The sequence below is a fragment of the Oryza sativa genome, chromosome 9 (assembly GCF_034140825.1).
Source record: "Oryza sativa Japonica Group chromosome 9, ASM3414082v1".
Classification (NCBI taxonomy): Eukaryota; Viridiplantae; Streptophyta; class Magnoliopsida; order Poales; family Poaceae; genus Oryza; species Oryza sativa.
In genome coordinates, this window is record NC_089043.1 from 10822986 (window position 1) to 10838607 (window position 15622).

A 15622-nucleotide genomic window follows, 5' to 3' on the forward strand; every position below is an offset into this window, starting at 1 on the left:
TCTTGAGGCGACGCGCCGGGCGCGGTGGTCGGAGGTTGCCCTCACCTTCGACCAGACCGACCACCCTCCGTGCGTTGCCCGGGGAGGACAGATCGCAATGGTGGTTTCCCCCACCGTTTGCAACGTGAAGCTGGGGCGTGTCCTCATTGATGGAGGAGCAGCCCTCAACATCCTTTCCCCCGCAGCCTTTGACGCCATCAAGGCCCCAGGGATGGTGCTCCGACCGTCCCAGCCGATTATCGGTGTGACGCCGGGGCACACTTGGCCGCTAGGTCATATCGACCTCCCGGTCACCTTCGGTGGATCCGCCAACTTCCGCACGGAGCGGGTGAACTTTTATGTGGCGGACCTCAGTCTGCCCTACAACGCGGTCTTGGGGAGGCCCGCGTTGGTGAAGTTCATGGCGGCGGTCCACTACGCCTACCTCCAGATGAAGATGCCAGGCCCCGGTGGCCCCATCTCTGTCCATGGCGACCTCAAAGTCGCGCTTGCTTGTATGGAGCAGCGCGCGGACCACCTCGCTGCCGCGTCCAAGCCCGAGGGTGGCGACGAGAGGCTTGGCACATCCGCCCCCGCCGCCCCGAGGCAGCGGATAGTCACATGCGACGAGGTCCCGGTCAAGGAGGTTGCCCTGGGCGACGGCCCGTCCAAGACCACACGGATCGGTGGTCTTCTGGATGGCAAATAGGAAGACGCGCTCGTCTCTTTCCTGCGGGCAAACGCTGACGTCTTCGCATGGAGACCGGCGGATATGCCCGGGGTCCCCAGGGAGGTGATTGAGCACCGTCTCGCCGTGCGGCCGGGCGCAAGGCCGGTCCGACAGAAAGTGCGGCGCCAGGCCCCGGAACGTCAAGCCTTCATCCGCGAGGAGGTGGCGCGACTTCTGGAGGCCGGATTCATCCGCGAGGTCATCCATCCGGAGTGGCTGGCGAACCCGGTGGTCATTCCCAAGGCGAACGGCAAGCTTCGGATGTGCATCGACTACACCGACCTTAACAAGGCATGTCCTAAGGACCCTTACCCCCTGCCTCGCATAGATCAGATTGTCGACTCCACAGCGGGGTGCGACCTTTTGTGTTTTCTAGATGCATACTCTGGTTACCATCAGATTCGCATGGCTAGGGAGGATGAGGAAAAAACTGCATTCATTACCCCCATAGGAACTTATTGTTATACGACAATGCCCTTCGGGTTAAAGAATGCCGGTCCTACTTTTCAACATACTACTCGAATTTCTTTGGGTAGCCAAATAGGACGTAATGTTGAGGCTTATGTCGATGACTTGGTTGTAAAGACGCGCAACCAAGAGACCTTACTCTCGGATCTAGCGGAAACTTTTGAGAATCTCCGCTCCGCCCGCATAAAACTGAACCCCGATAAGTGTGTGTTCGGTGTACCTGCGAGCAAGCTTCTCGGGTTTTTGGTCTCTGCCCGAGGCATCGAGGCCAACCCCGAGAAGATACGAGCTATAGAGCGGATGCGCCCCCCCCAGCAAGCTTAGGGATGTGCAATGCGTCACCGGTTGCATGGCCGCCCTAAGTCGGTTCATATCGAGGCTGGGAGAGAAGGCGCTACCCTTATTTAAGCTCCTCAAACGCTCCGGGCCGTTTACTTGGACGGAGGAAGCTGAACGTGCCCTCACTCTGTTGAAGGCGTATCTCAGCTCTCCCCCGGTTCTAGTCGCCCCGGAGCCAAATGAACCCTTACTACTCTACTTAGCGGCGACCCCGCAAGTGGTTAGTGCGGCGTTGGTTGTGGAGCGCGATGAGGACAATCCTCATTCCGCGCACCCCCACCCTGTGCTGGCTTGGCCCGGGAGAGAGCAGGGAGGAGAGGCCCCCGAGCCGAACGGTGGCCCAAGGCCCCCGACGACCGGAGCAGGCCCTCTGCCCGCTTGTCAGACGGTGCCAGGTGCCCCCGACCCCCAGGATGGCCCGAGGGCCACTGCGGGAAGGCCGCACCTATCGCCCTCTGACCCCGAGGCTAACCCTGTGCCAACTCGACCCGGGAGAGAGCAGGGAGAAGAGGCCCCCGAGCCGAACGGTGGCCTAAGGCCCCTGACGACCGGAGTTGGCCCTTTGCCCGCTTGTCCGACGACGCCAGGAGCCCCCGACCCCCAGGACGGCCCCGAGGCCACTGTGGGAAGGCCGCCCCTGTCGTCCTTCGACCCTGAGGTCGTCGGCACAGAAGACGAGTGCACCCCGCGAGGCCGCTTGGACAAAGAGCGCCCCAGGGATATGGCCCCTAGCGAAGAGGATCGGCCCCACCGAAAGGTGCAGCGGCCCGTCTATTTTGTTAGTGAGGCCCTCCGGGATGCGAAGACCCGATACCCTCAGGCCCAGAAAATGCTTTACGCTATTCTGATGGCTTCAAGGAAGCTACGCCATTATTTCCAGGCGCATCGGGTCACGGTGGTTACGTCTTACCCCCTCGGCCAAATCTTGCATAATCGAGAGGGTACAGGACGGGTGGTGAAATGGGCAATTGAACTTTCTGAGTTCGATTTGCACTTTGAACCACGCCACGCTATCAAGAGCCAGGCCCTCGCCGATTTTGTGGCAGAGTGGACCCCGGCTCCCGAGCCTGTCTCAGTCCCCGAGGCCAGCTCGGGCCCCTCGCAGCCGCCTCACACCGCCCACTGGGTGATGCAGTTCGACGGCTCCCTATCTCTTCAGGGCGCCGGTGCGGGGGTCACGTTGACCTCGCCGAGCGGAGACGTCCTCAGATATTTGGTTCGCCTTGACTTTCGGGCGACCAATAATATGGCAGAGTACGAGGGACTCCTTGCGGGACTCAGGGTGGCAGCTGGACTGGGGATCCGTCGCCTCCTGGTGTTAGGCGACTCCCAGCTGGTCGTTAACCAGGTCTGTAAGGAGTACCGGTGCTCTGACCCGCAGATGGACGCTTACGTGCGCCAAGTACGGCGTATGGAGCGCCATTTTGACGGGATAGAGCTTCGGCACGTGCCCAGACGGGATAACACGGTTGCCGACGAACTCTCGCGGCTCGCTTCCTCGCGAGCCCAGACCCCACCGGGCGCCTTTGAAGAAAGGCTTGCCCAGCCGTCAGCGCGACCCGACCCCTTAGGGGAGACGGACGCGCCTGACAGGCCCCCGAGGCCCGTCGGAGTCCAGGCCTCGGGACCCGAGGGGAGCGCTCCCAGCTCTCTTAGATTGATTGCTTGGATCGCTGAGATCCAAGCATACCTCACAGATAAGACTCTACCCGAGGACCGCGAAGGGAGTGAACGCGTCCAACGCATTTCCAAACGCTACGTGCTGGTAGAAGGGACCCTCTATAGGCGCGCGGCTAACGGAATCCTCCTGAAGTGCATTCCTCGGGAACAAGGCGTCGAGCTTCTTGCCGATATCCATGAAGGCGAATACGGAGCCCACTCCGCCTCGCGCACCTTGGTTGGCAAAGCCTTTCGGCAAGGTTTCTATTGGCCGACAGCTCTCAATGATGCGGTCGACCTGGTCCGGCGATGCAGAGCGTGTCAATTCCACGCCAAGCAAATCCATCAGCCGGCCCAGGCCCTGCAGATCATACCACTTTCATGGCCATTTGCTGTCTGGGGGCTCGATATCCTGGGACCGTTTAGGCGGGCCCCGGGCGGGTTCGAGTATCTGTATGTCGCGATCGACAAGTTCACTAAGTGGCCCGAGGCTTATCCGGTCGTCAAAATCGATAAGCACTCCGCACTTAAATTCATTAAGGGCATCACAGCCCGGTTTGGAGTGCCTAACTGTATCATTACGGATAACGGCACCCAATTCACTAGTGAACTTTTCGGCGATTACTGCGAAGACATGGGCATCAAGCTCTGCTTCGCCTCACCTGCCCACCCCAGAAGCAATGGTCAAGTGGAGCGCGCCAATGCGGAAATCCTCAGAGGCCTTAAAACCAAGACCTTCAACATCCTCAAGAAGCATGGCGATTCGTGGATCGAGGAGTTGCCAGCGGTGCTCTGGGCGAATCGAACCACGCCAAGCCGAGCAACCGGGGAAACGCCTTTCTTCCTCGTCTACGGCGCGGAAGCGGTTCTCCCATCCGAGCTCACCCTGAGGTCCCCTCGGGCCACCATGTACTGCGAGGCTGATCAAGATCAGCTTCGTAGAGATGACCTCGACTACTTGGAAGAGCGAAGGCGGCGCGCGGCCCTCCGAGCCGCGCGCTACCAGCAGAGCCTGCGGCGCTACCATCAGCGCCACGTCCGGGCCCGGTCACTCTGCGTCGACGACCTCGTCCTACGCCGCGTCCAAACTCGTGCTGGATTGAGCAAGCTCTCACCAATGTGGGAGGGTCCGTATCGAGTGATTGGTGTCCCCCGGCCGGGCTCCGTTCGGCTGGCCACGAGCGACGGCACAGAGCTGCCTAACCCGTGGAACATCGAACACCTTCGTCGCTTCTACCCCTAAGGGGGGTCGGGTGTCAGGTTTCAGGCTGGGGCCAACCCCGCGCCCCCCTCGGGCGTGCAGGGTTGGCCGGGGGCTACCACATGTGCATATTCTTATATATGTATTTCAATAAAAGCATTTTTCGATTTCCTAAAGGCTGTATCTGTGCTGTTGTTTCCTTTTGAAAGATCTTGACTTGAAATAGGTCACTCGTGTTCAATCCTGCCCTCGGGGGCTCGGGTCGGCTAAAATCGCCAAACGGGGCCCAGAACCGAGCCGTGCCCCGGGGCGTGGTGAACTCCGGGGGGGAATCGGCAAAAACCCGCAATCGGGTCACCCATAACCCTCGGTCACCACGCTCCCGGCCTGGCCAGTCTCGGCATGTGGATCTCCCCAGGCACTAGCCCCGACCCGAGCCATTTGAGGACTAGGACCTGGGCACGAGCCCTTGTTCAAGCCAAGACACAAAAGAACCGCGGCACAAACATCCTTGTCTCATACACACAACAAATAGAATTGACACGAAAAATTTCTTCTTTATTTGATTGCAGATTAAATTAGTCTATACAAGAAGGGGGCCCGAAGGCCTCGGAAGAAGAAAAGAAGAAACTATTTAAAGATTGGCGGGGGCCTGGGGGCTCACTCCGATGCACCCGGGCCGCCAGCCTCGTCGCCACTGTCGCCCACTCCGCCGTCATCATCCTCCTCGTTGGAGTTGAGGGCGAACGCGAGCCGAGGGGCCGAACCCTCGAAGCTGTGGACGATATGGTCGGCGGCGTCCCGGACCTGCGCGCACGCGCCATCCTCGGTCCCGGGAGGGAACTCGTCCAACGCCGTCCATGGTGAGAAGTCGGGATCCCTGGCTTGGTAACTCGCCAGTACGAGCTCCACCGCTCTGCGGGCGAGGTCCCTCGAGGATGAATTAATCGTCCTCTCGAGCTCCTCGGGGAGCCGTTGGAGAGTCCCGGCTATCTCCGAGAGGCGCTGGGCGAGGCCCCCTGGTTGGCGGCGTACTTCGCAGTCCGCCCGCCCCAGAGGCCCACTTGCCGGCCGGCGCGGTCTAGACGGGAGACGGCGTCCCGAAGCATGCCGGGCCCTACCTCGCCTGCCAAGCGGAGGGCCTCGACCTCCCCGGCGGACGAGTCTAGTGCGCCCTGCAAATCGGCGATGGTGTGTTCGGCAGCTGCGAGGCGGGCGGTTAAGTCGCTTTCGCCCGCGGCCGCCCCGCCGCTGCGCGCCCTCGCGTCCAGCTCCTTCTCCCGCGCCTCAAGCTCAGCGGCCCGCTGATTCAGCGCGGCCCTCTCGGCGCGGGCATCTTCCAGATTACGGCGCGCCTGTTCCTCTTGCAAAGCCTCGCGGAGGGACAGGCTGTCCGCCAGCCGTTGCGCCGCGGCCTCGGCCTCCTCGAGAGCTCGCTCCCGCTCGGTGAGCGCGTCCTGGCGGAGGCGGAGCGCGGACTCTTCTTCGGCACAGGCGGCTTCGAGCACCGCCAATGTGACCTCCCGAATAGCAACGGCGGCCTCGCGATCCGCCAGGTCCCTCTCCACGGCGCAGGCACGCTCTTCCAGCGCCATGGCACGGGCCTCAAGGGCTTCTTCGCGCCGCCGGGATGCCACCTCGGTCTCCGCCGCCCGCTGTTCTCGGGCAGCGGCAGCGTCAAGGACCCCCTGGGCGGCGTCGAGCTTTTTCTCTAGCTCCGCCTCCCAGCTCCCGTATTGAAGGCGGAGGGTGTCCTACGCCTCGTTCATCACAGTGGTGGAGATGAGGGCAGCCCCCTGCTCCTCCTCCACCTCCTTGGCAATCTCCTCCAGCACCTTCCGACGGGCTTCGAGCTCTGAGACGTGCCGGCGGTGTGCCTTGCGGCCCACTTCCACCATGGCCTCCACCGAGCGTCGCCCCTCTTCGACACGCGCCCATGCGGCGTCGATCTCTGCCTGCTCTGCTTGTAGGGCCTCCACCTGGGCACTTAACCCGTCCAACACCGTGGTGTTTGCGACGGCCAAGGCCTGCAGAAGGGGTTCTGCACTCAGTGGAGCAACAGAAGGCGTGGGGAAGAGCCGCCTCGGTGAGGATGCCGCGCGGCTCGGCCCGCCGAGGGACGTGCCGGACTCAGGGATGTCCCCCGGACCTGGCTTGTCCTGAGCGTCGCCCGAGGGATTGGGCCCAAGCGATGCGCCCGCGCCCTCGTCGCAAACTGCCTCGGAAGTCGTTGCCGCCTTGGCCTGGCGAAGTCTGGCCTCTTCCCGAGCGGCTTCTTCAGCTTGGCGAGCTCGGACGGCCACCTGGGCAGCTTCCTCGGCTTCTCGAAGGCGATCCGTGGCCTCTTGCCGGTCAGTTTCACGGGTCGCCTCGGAGGATGTCGTCGTCTCGGCCTGGCGGAGTCCGGCCTCCTCCCGAATGGTTTCCTCGGTCTGGCGAGCCCGAGCGGCCTCCTGAGCGGCCTCCTCGGCTTCCCGAAGGCGATCTGCGGCTTCTCGCCGGTCAGATTCCCGCCTCCGGGCCTCTGTGGTCGCCGGGTCCTCGGCCTCAGACTGGCCGGACTTGGAATGGCGGGAGGGACGCGACGGGATCTCGCTGAAATAGAAGAAAGACCAGAAGACAAACAAGATGGATGAGTGAAAACTCGCATTGAGGGAATGAATACGGCCACGATGGGCGTGGGACGAACCTGCGAGGGGGTCGATTACACGACCACCTTGGAGGGGAAATGAGGTTTCCCCGGGATGGTTCTGTCCCCCCATCTTGCGGGGCCGTTTCTTCTTCCGCTTCCCCTCGGGCTGCGACGTTGGCGTGGCCCCCTCCGGGCGCCTGCTGCTGGCCCGCGCCACCCCGCCCCCTCGGGGAGGAGATGGGGGAGGGGTTCCTCCCTGCTTCCTCTTCCCCCGGGCGTCGGCAGGGCGGCTGCTCCCCGGGCCCCCGTCGCGGGGCCCAGAAGCACGACCCCCTCCCGGGGTAGATTGTTCCCCCCTGCGGCTCCCGCCCGCGCCATCGTGGCCTCGAGGAGCCCGCTCCTCCGACGCCCCGACCGCCTGCATGATGGTCAGGATGGAGGCACGGTCTGGAGCGCTGCAGAGGGGGAGGACTCCTTGAGGAATGATGGATGCCTCCACGGAGCTGAGATTCAGCACCCGTTGGACCAATATCTTGAAGTCCTCAGGAGCCCAGTCCCATCTGACTCCCTGGTGGGTCCTCATACAGTCCTCGGACCCGGTGTACTCCCAGGCGCCCCGGGCGCGCCGCTGGAGTGGCGCGATCCGGCGACGAAGATAGTCGCCGAACACCATGGCCCCTGTGAGCCCCTGGGATCGCAGGCCCGCCAGGCGGTCGAGGACGGCGTCATAGCCATCTCCCAGATCTACCGGCGCCCGCCAGTTGGAGGCCTGCGCCGGGGGCTGGCTCGGAAGTCGGAGGCGCGCTTCGTCGGCGAGGGGAGTGTAGAAACAGTCGCTCTTCCAGTCATCCCACTTCTTGCGGAGGGCGCAGGGAATGTAGCGGTTCAGCACCGGCCCCCGTGGCTGGAAGTAGCAGCCACCGACCACCGACGGCGGCGACACCGGCTGTACGGTGAAGAACCACCGGAACAGCCGAAGGGATGGGCGCACCCCGATGAACATCTCGCACAGGTGTGCGAAGATGGCCAATGTCATGACCGCGTTGGGGGTGAGGTGCGCCATCTGGAGATCGTAAAACTCCAGAACATCCATGAAGAAAGAAGAAAATGGCGGAACCAGCCCTGCCATAGCAAAAGGGAGGAAGAAGACGGACCGCCCCGGGTAGCGTGGCGCCAGGCATCCCTCGCCCAGCGAGACTATCTCTCGGCCGGTGGCATATTCCGGCATGAAGCGGCGCGGCAGCCCGGCCTGTCTCTCGCTCACGATGCGGGAAGGCGGCAACACGCTACCGTCAAGCGGAGCGGAGCCCCGTGCCATGACGCCGGAAGAAGAGATGTTTGAGAGCGAGCGCGTGTGGCGAAGGTAGGGCACAGGAAACAAGGAGTTAGGGCGCAAGCGGCGAAGACAAGGGGAATAATGGCGAGAGGAAGGAAGCAAATCTCTTCCTCGGCGACTTTATACCCTTGCCAACGCTATGCCCGGCTCCTCGTTTCTCGCGCCCACTATCTTGCCCCCTCGTTTCCCGCGCCCACGCTTCCACTAATCCCATTCGCCAGTTTGCGGTGTATGAGGTGGATATGCGGCTGTGGCAGTCGAGATGGAACATCTTGTGCGCGCGCCGACCGAAGCGCCATCACCATATCTCCAGGCAAAACGAATCGGCTCGTCCCGATTCGCGTGTTACTCGAGTAATGTGGCAGTCTTGAAGAGACCGCTCATTATTGACAGCCGAGTAACCATTGCCGATGTGCGTGATTTGTGGCCGTTGGGTTTCTGCCCAACTGTGGAGACCGGTCCCCACCTGTCACCAGGCCTTAGGAAGTGGCGTCACGCCCGACCGCTTCCCTCGAGGAGGGCGATCGCCCTGGCATAACGCCGGGGGATACTGTCGGTGACATGGGACCGGGAGTATCATGACTAGAGGCTTGAGGCAGACACAATCGCCCACGTGGCCTGGCACCGTCAGGGGGCGTCGGGCCCGAGGGTGATGTGTTCGCCCTCCTCTTTACCGGGAGTATCATGACTTAGAGACTTGAGGCAGACACGATCACCCACGTGGCCTAACTCCCTCGGGGGGGTCGGGCCCGAGGGTGATACAGCCGCCCTTCTCTTTGTCTCCCCGAGGGGTCGGACCGCTCCCGTCTCGGCCCCGAGGGCCGAGGCGCCCCGACCCCTTGTGGGTTTTGCGCCGCGTATATGGGGTAGGTGAGCATGGCGGGGCTCACCTAACCGCATTTATTGCAGTTTTGACGAGCGCCTCACGCCGCATGTAACGCAGTGCAGCGCGCTCGTTTATCCGGTCTGTGACCAGTCACAGACCGGTCAGATCATGGGTTAGGTGGCGACAGGCGGTCTGACGCACGCCTCGCCCCATCCCGTCAGGACGAGAGCCTCCAAGCACTCGTCCCTAGCCGGAGCCGGCGTGTTAGCTCCTGGAGATGGCACGTTGGTTCCGGTCAGATATATGCCAGGCTTCATCCTAACCATTACAGGCAAGATATTGTATGAAGAAGGGCGAACATGCAGATTGTTAAACTGACACGTGGTGGACAAGAATGACTGATTTGTGACCGGTCTGACAATGGTCATGTCATCAGCAGACAGCCATTTTCCCACGTCGCGCCTGCCTCCGGCGGAAGTGGAGGTAGGTATGGGCCGTCCCATCAGAAGGTCATTCGGACGACGGCGATGCAAATCTCCGTCCGTTAATGAAGAGAAGTCAAATTGGAGGGAAGAGAGGATGAGTCCCCAGGCAAAAGAAAGAGAGGGAGAGATGGTGCATGTGGTATCCCCTTGAGATATAAAAGGAGGACCTTGCCCACTTAGAGAGGGGGATGAAAGAGGGAGAAAAACGATCCTAGAACGATCGGGGGCTGGCATTTTGTAGCTTCTTCATACACTGATCCACCAAAAACACAGGAGTAGGGTATTACGCTTCTCAGCGGCCCGAACCTGTATACATCGCCCGTGTCTCGTGTATTTTCGCTCTCGCGAACCTTCCACACTCAGACAAGGAGCTTAGAGTCTCACCCAGGGCCCCCGGCCGAACCGGCAAAGGGGGGCCTGCGCGGTCTCCCGGTGAGGAGCCCCACGCTCCGTCAATCTTGATCTAGTGGTGTCGGAGTAGATGGGATCTCGTTCGTGTGGTTTGAAGCTGACTCGGTCGAGATAAGCTTGGAGTAGATCTCGGCCTTGTTCGGAATACCAAACGGGGCTGAGACCTGGTTCTTTCCCGACTGGTTTGGATCCGAGTCAAGAGGAGAGATCTTGCCAAAGTCGTTGGTGATGAAGTCGAGGCTGCCGAACCGAAACGCCTGCCCGGGAGGGAAGACGAAGTCGTCGATGCCGGAGACGGAACCCATCGTACTGATCGGCAAGAAACTTGACGCTACCCCTACCTGGCGCGCCAACTGTCGAAACAAGATTTCGGCAATACTAAAAGGGGGTGGCTATCAAGCTAAAAAAGTGGATGGGTTTGAAGACAAGGAATTTTATACAGGTTCAGGCCTTCTTATTCAAGAAGTAATACCCTACTCCTGTCCGAGGATGATTCCGCCGAGTGTATTATTGATTGTATGATCTGCGAGAAAAATCGTGTCCCTAGAGGGACCCGGACCCCTCCTTATATAGGGGAAGGAGTCCGTATTACAAAATACAACACATATCCCTAACGGAATATGTGATTACAGATAAAATACAATCGTAACCGACTAGGATCCTGGGTATTTCCTTGATATACGAGTTTAGAAACTAACCCGAATCCTCATAAAGGTATTCTATCTATATTTGGTACCCTGTACCCAACTAAACTATAACTGCCGTGTAGATATGGGATATCCACAATCTCCACACGCATTGACTACACAAAACTATGCGGAAGTTGTAAGGGGGATTCTGGACCTTTCCCTCCAGAGGCAGACATACCAGAACCTGTGTAAAAAAGAAACAAACATATTTAATTGGTGAACAAGAATATAAATCTTTTCTGAAACAAACTATATAGGCCTGCAATATTTTGAATTGAAACAGTGCAACAATCAATTATATAACAATATATATAGATATAATAAATCGTTGCTGGCCAAAAGAAGATTCTTTATCGCAAAACATCAATAATTAAAGAAGCACACATGCCACAAAGGTAGAACACTGGTCTTTTCAGAATTAGTTGCCAGTGCAACAACTCAGAGGTGGACCAAACACAGGCTTAAACGATTTTAGACATTGCTCAACACAGGAAATACAAACCATCCTAGTGATGTGAGATCCGCCGGCGGACCCACGTAATCGTTCGACCACTTGCAGCTGGTTAAAAAAAAGTTTCATCTTGTTTTTGTTTTAAGAGTGAAATTTCACTTTGGGCCACATTTTATGTTACGCAAGTTTCATGGAATAAAATGAAAATATATCATTCTGATTCACTATCCAGAGCTAACAATGAGTAGTAAATATATTTTAAGAAAAAACAACAATGCAAAATTCTGTTATCAAAAGCACATTACCTGAATTTAGGGTCATCGTCCTTGTTGTACGAGGTCTGCCACGACCGCGACCTGTGTTCACATGTCATAGTAGTCCGATTAAGTGAGCAACGTTTCTCCTTAGCAGTGACAAAATTTTTTGAGCAATTTTACGGTTTTTGAGGAGGTACCATGTTAAAAAAAAATTTAGTGTAAAATTTGATACCTCATAGTACATAAGTACTAAGAGGTACTAAATTTACAATAGAAAAAGTGGTACCTCATGGTATCTCCTCAAAAACTGTAAAATTGCTTAAATTTTTAAAAATATATACAAGCTAGCAAGATGAACATAATCTAAAATATCATGATTGTACATATGTAGATATATATAAATAAATATTGTAATATGTATTTTTTTCTATTTATTGTTTCTGTCAGTAGTACTGATCCAGTTCAATCAAATATATATTTTAATCATACTGCAGTTCTACCCGTATATAATTCATCTAAAACACAACTCATATTCGCCAAACAATGATTAGTAAAAATGCAATGGTATTCCTAATTCCAAGGTGCACAGTTTGATGATATCTTACCCCTGCTAGGAACACTTGCATCAGCAGATCTCTGTACAGACACAATGTATGAGAATCAGTATCAAGTTTGGAAACAGAGATTATGTAGAAGTAGAATACAGTATTTGAAATCAACTCTGTTGTAGTAGGGCACCTTCTGTAGAATACATGGAACTTTACGGATTATAACCTTTCCAGTATCTAGAAAAAATTCAACTTCAGGCTTTGAGCAAAATTTATGATTGTAATCCTTGTGGCGGTAATACAGCGAAGTAAGAAAAAAGTCAATTTCATTTAACATACGAACAACAAAATAAATTTAGTATAAGCAAGTATATTTCAGCAAAATCCAAACTGCATTTTTTGTTTTCTTTTCTCTTTGATTGGAAGGGGATGGGAGGGAAAAACTTATATTGCCATTGCATCACATGTATGACCCTAGCTAGGCACCCAAAGCTAGGTGCAATTAATGATTCACAGTATAGAGGTTTTGATCCAAATTAAATTTGTGATGTTCTGGCTTTTCATATTGTTAGAACTGATAAGTGAGATTAATGAATTAGCAAGAAGATATATTATTGATGTGCAACATACTTTGTTTTGATAGTGATTATATGAAAAATAAAAGTCAAATATAATTTCTGTATGCCAATTATACTAAAGGTAGCTATCTCATAAAATTGTTTGGTTTAATTTGTACATATTACTTTTTATAAAATGACACCTATGTTTTCATTGAGTATTATAACACAGATTGTGAACACTCCATAAGTGATAGAACTCTTTTTTCACTCCACACAAATTATCATGTCATATAAACAAGAATATGTATTAAAAAGGAATGAAATTTTACAAACCACTCAATCCTGCCACAAGTCATTACTAGGTAAAGAACTATGCATTCCCATGGTTCAATGTAATATATTGGCCAGATATGATCATATCCCACCAGATATATGCTATCAATGCAAGTAGTTAATTACCATGATTGAACTGTAGCATAACAAGTGTTTTTGCTAGACAAGATAGAACTTAACCTTCAGATTTAATGAACTACTAAACCTGTTTGGATTTGAACTATTCCATGTTTCATGTTTTATACTGTAGATATACAAAGTACAAATGTTTTAAAAGTGTACACATGTTTGGTTTAATACAAAGAAATAAATAATACATATAACACCCAAAGGAGATCTTCATGTCAAGAACTCTTGTACATTTTATCTTTTTCAGCCGATCTCTAAGATTTCTATTTCATGTGTACAATCACCAAGACTTTCAGAAATGTTGATGCTGCGAAGATATAGAATCATATGTACTACTTGTTATATTTATGATAGGGCTGGTTATCTTTCCCCAAAACAATGATATCCACCCTAACGAAGCACATATTAAAAAAAACTTCTTTCATGATATGCTCATAAAATTGGGAAAGAATACATGTAACTCTTTTAATCAATCATGAAAATTCGTGGAACAAATATAATCGATCAACATATAACATGAATTCACAAACCTTGTCCTTGGTCTTTTGATCATTTCGGAGATGGATCTCGACGACCCATCCATCTGGATCAACCTCATCTTTTCTCGGATGAACCTTCCATGATTCAGGAATATCCTTATTTGTTTGCACTTGTGTTTTCTCTGAGAACGACAAAAACATCCCGGAGTCTGCATCTCGCTGGTGACCACTATTCGCTCCATAACTATTCGCTCCTGGAGTCTGCATCTCGCTGCCACCACTTAGAATCCTCTGAAAGTATATAACGATTGTGAGAGTCATCAACCGTCCTTCAATACAAGGTTTCGTGAATGTTTTAAATTAATTAATGTCATAGGAAATATATGGCTCAAACATCACTGTGCTGCTCTACACCTGAGTGCATATGATTTTCTTGAAATTTCATCAATTGTATCTTTTCTATATTTACATATGTAATAAAGATGTTGAAATAGATGTCAGATTGCAGGACAGTTTAACAGAAATAATCAGGGAAGTAAAAAAAAAGCCACAGAGCATAATCATGTCGTGTTAGTTTTAGAGAAAAAGTGAAATCAAAATTAATAGATTAGAGTAGCTTATTTCCCAGGAGATTTGCTTCTCTGTCTAGTACTTTTGTGTAGCTAATGGGCTGCAATAGCTGGTGATGTCCAAGTTTAAAGCCAGTGTAGCTAGCCTTTCTGCTTTTCTTACTTCTGTTTTGCTTGCCGCTATGGCTGAACCAGAACTGATATGATCATTTCTAGTAAAAAAAAATTTTCCCAGGAGATCACATTGAACTGGATTGCGAGAATAACTGAGATAAAGCACCATTTGTTTGATATGCTCATCATTACTAATGCATTGCAATTCCTTTTGTTTGATGAACTATAAAAAGATCATGGACACACAAAAAAAATCAGGATATGATAGGAATTCACGAACCTCAGGTTGAAACCTTTCACTTTTCTGTCTTTTTTTCTTCTGGGCTCAACCCAGAATCTACATATGAGAAATGGCGAGAATTGCCTGCACTATTTGCGATCTTCCCAAAGCCAGCACTTCCAGTTCTCTCGCTATCGGTTTCTGAATGATCTGCTTCATGGCGATTAGCCTTACGAGAATCCACCTCCTGATCACCATGAACAGGATGCACAAATATTCCGAAATAATCATCGGTGACAGTTCTCTCTCTCACTGCTACTCTTGCTTCCATCACAGCCGTCATCTGAATGCCACGGGTTAGCTCCTACTACTGGTACACCCTTGCCTTTGCCACCAGTAGAAGATGGAAGACCTGATGGTTTCCCCTCCATGGCTGCCCTAGCTAGGTCTATAGAAGCAGGAAACCAAGAAGGGAAGGAGAGACAGAAGGGAGATGATTTGGAGCAAGAAGAGAGGATTTGGAGTAAGGTTGGGGTAGATCCAGGAGAAAACGAGGTAGGTGCACGTTCATATATATCTATATCTGAGCAGAAAATGGCAAATATTTACTGTGGTGAAGACAGAAGGTGCCCGTTGGTGACAATGAAGAGTGGTGCTGAAAATGGCTAGCATTTACTGTGGTGTGAGCAGTGAACAGGTTGCTCCAGAAAGGCTGTAAAAGCTTTAATTAGAAAATAGCTAAATGTCAAATAATAAAGTGGGAAACTCTTTACACGTACGTGTGGGTGTATCCAGCTCAAGAAAACAAGAGTTTATTGTTGCTGCCAAAAATATACTTATTATGGGACACGTTCACACAATATATACCGTTTAAAACTACTTTTTTTTATTGCCGCTACAAAAAATGCAATATGGGACGTGTTCACACAATATATATATATATATATACCACTTAATTTGTTACTCCCTTGGATATATAGATAAAATTTGGTTTCTTATAAAGGATGGAGGAAGTATCAAGTGTTCGCTAGACCATAGTATAGACGGTCTAGACCGTGTCTAGACATTATACCATGGGTTATCGTCCAGTTTAGGGCATAAACCGTCAATTAGCCTGTTTGTCCGTCTAATCGGTCAATGATTGGGTTATACCGTGTTGACCTGGTAATTGGACAACATCAAAAATGAGTGTTGACCATAAAATTGT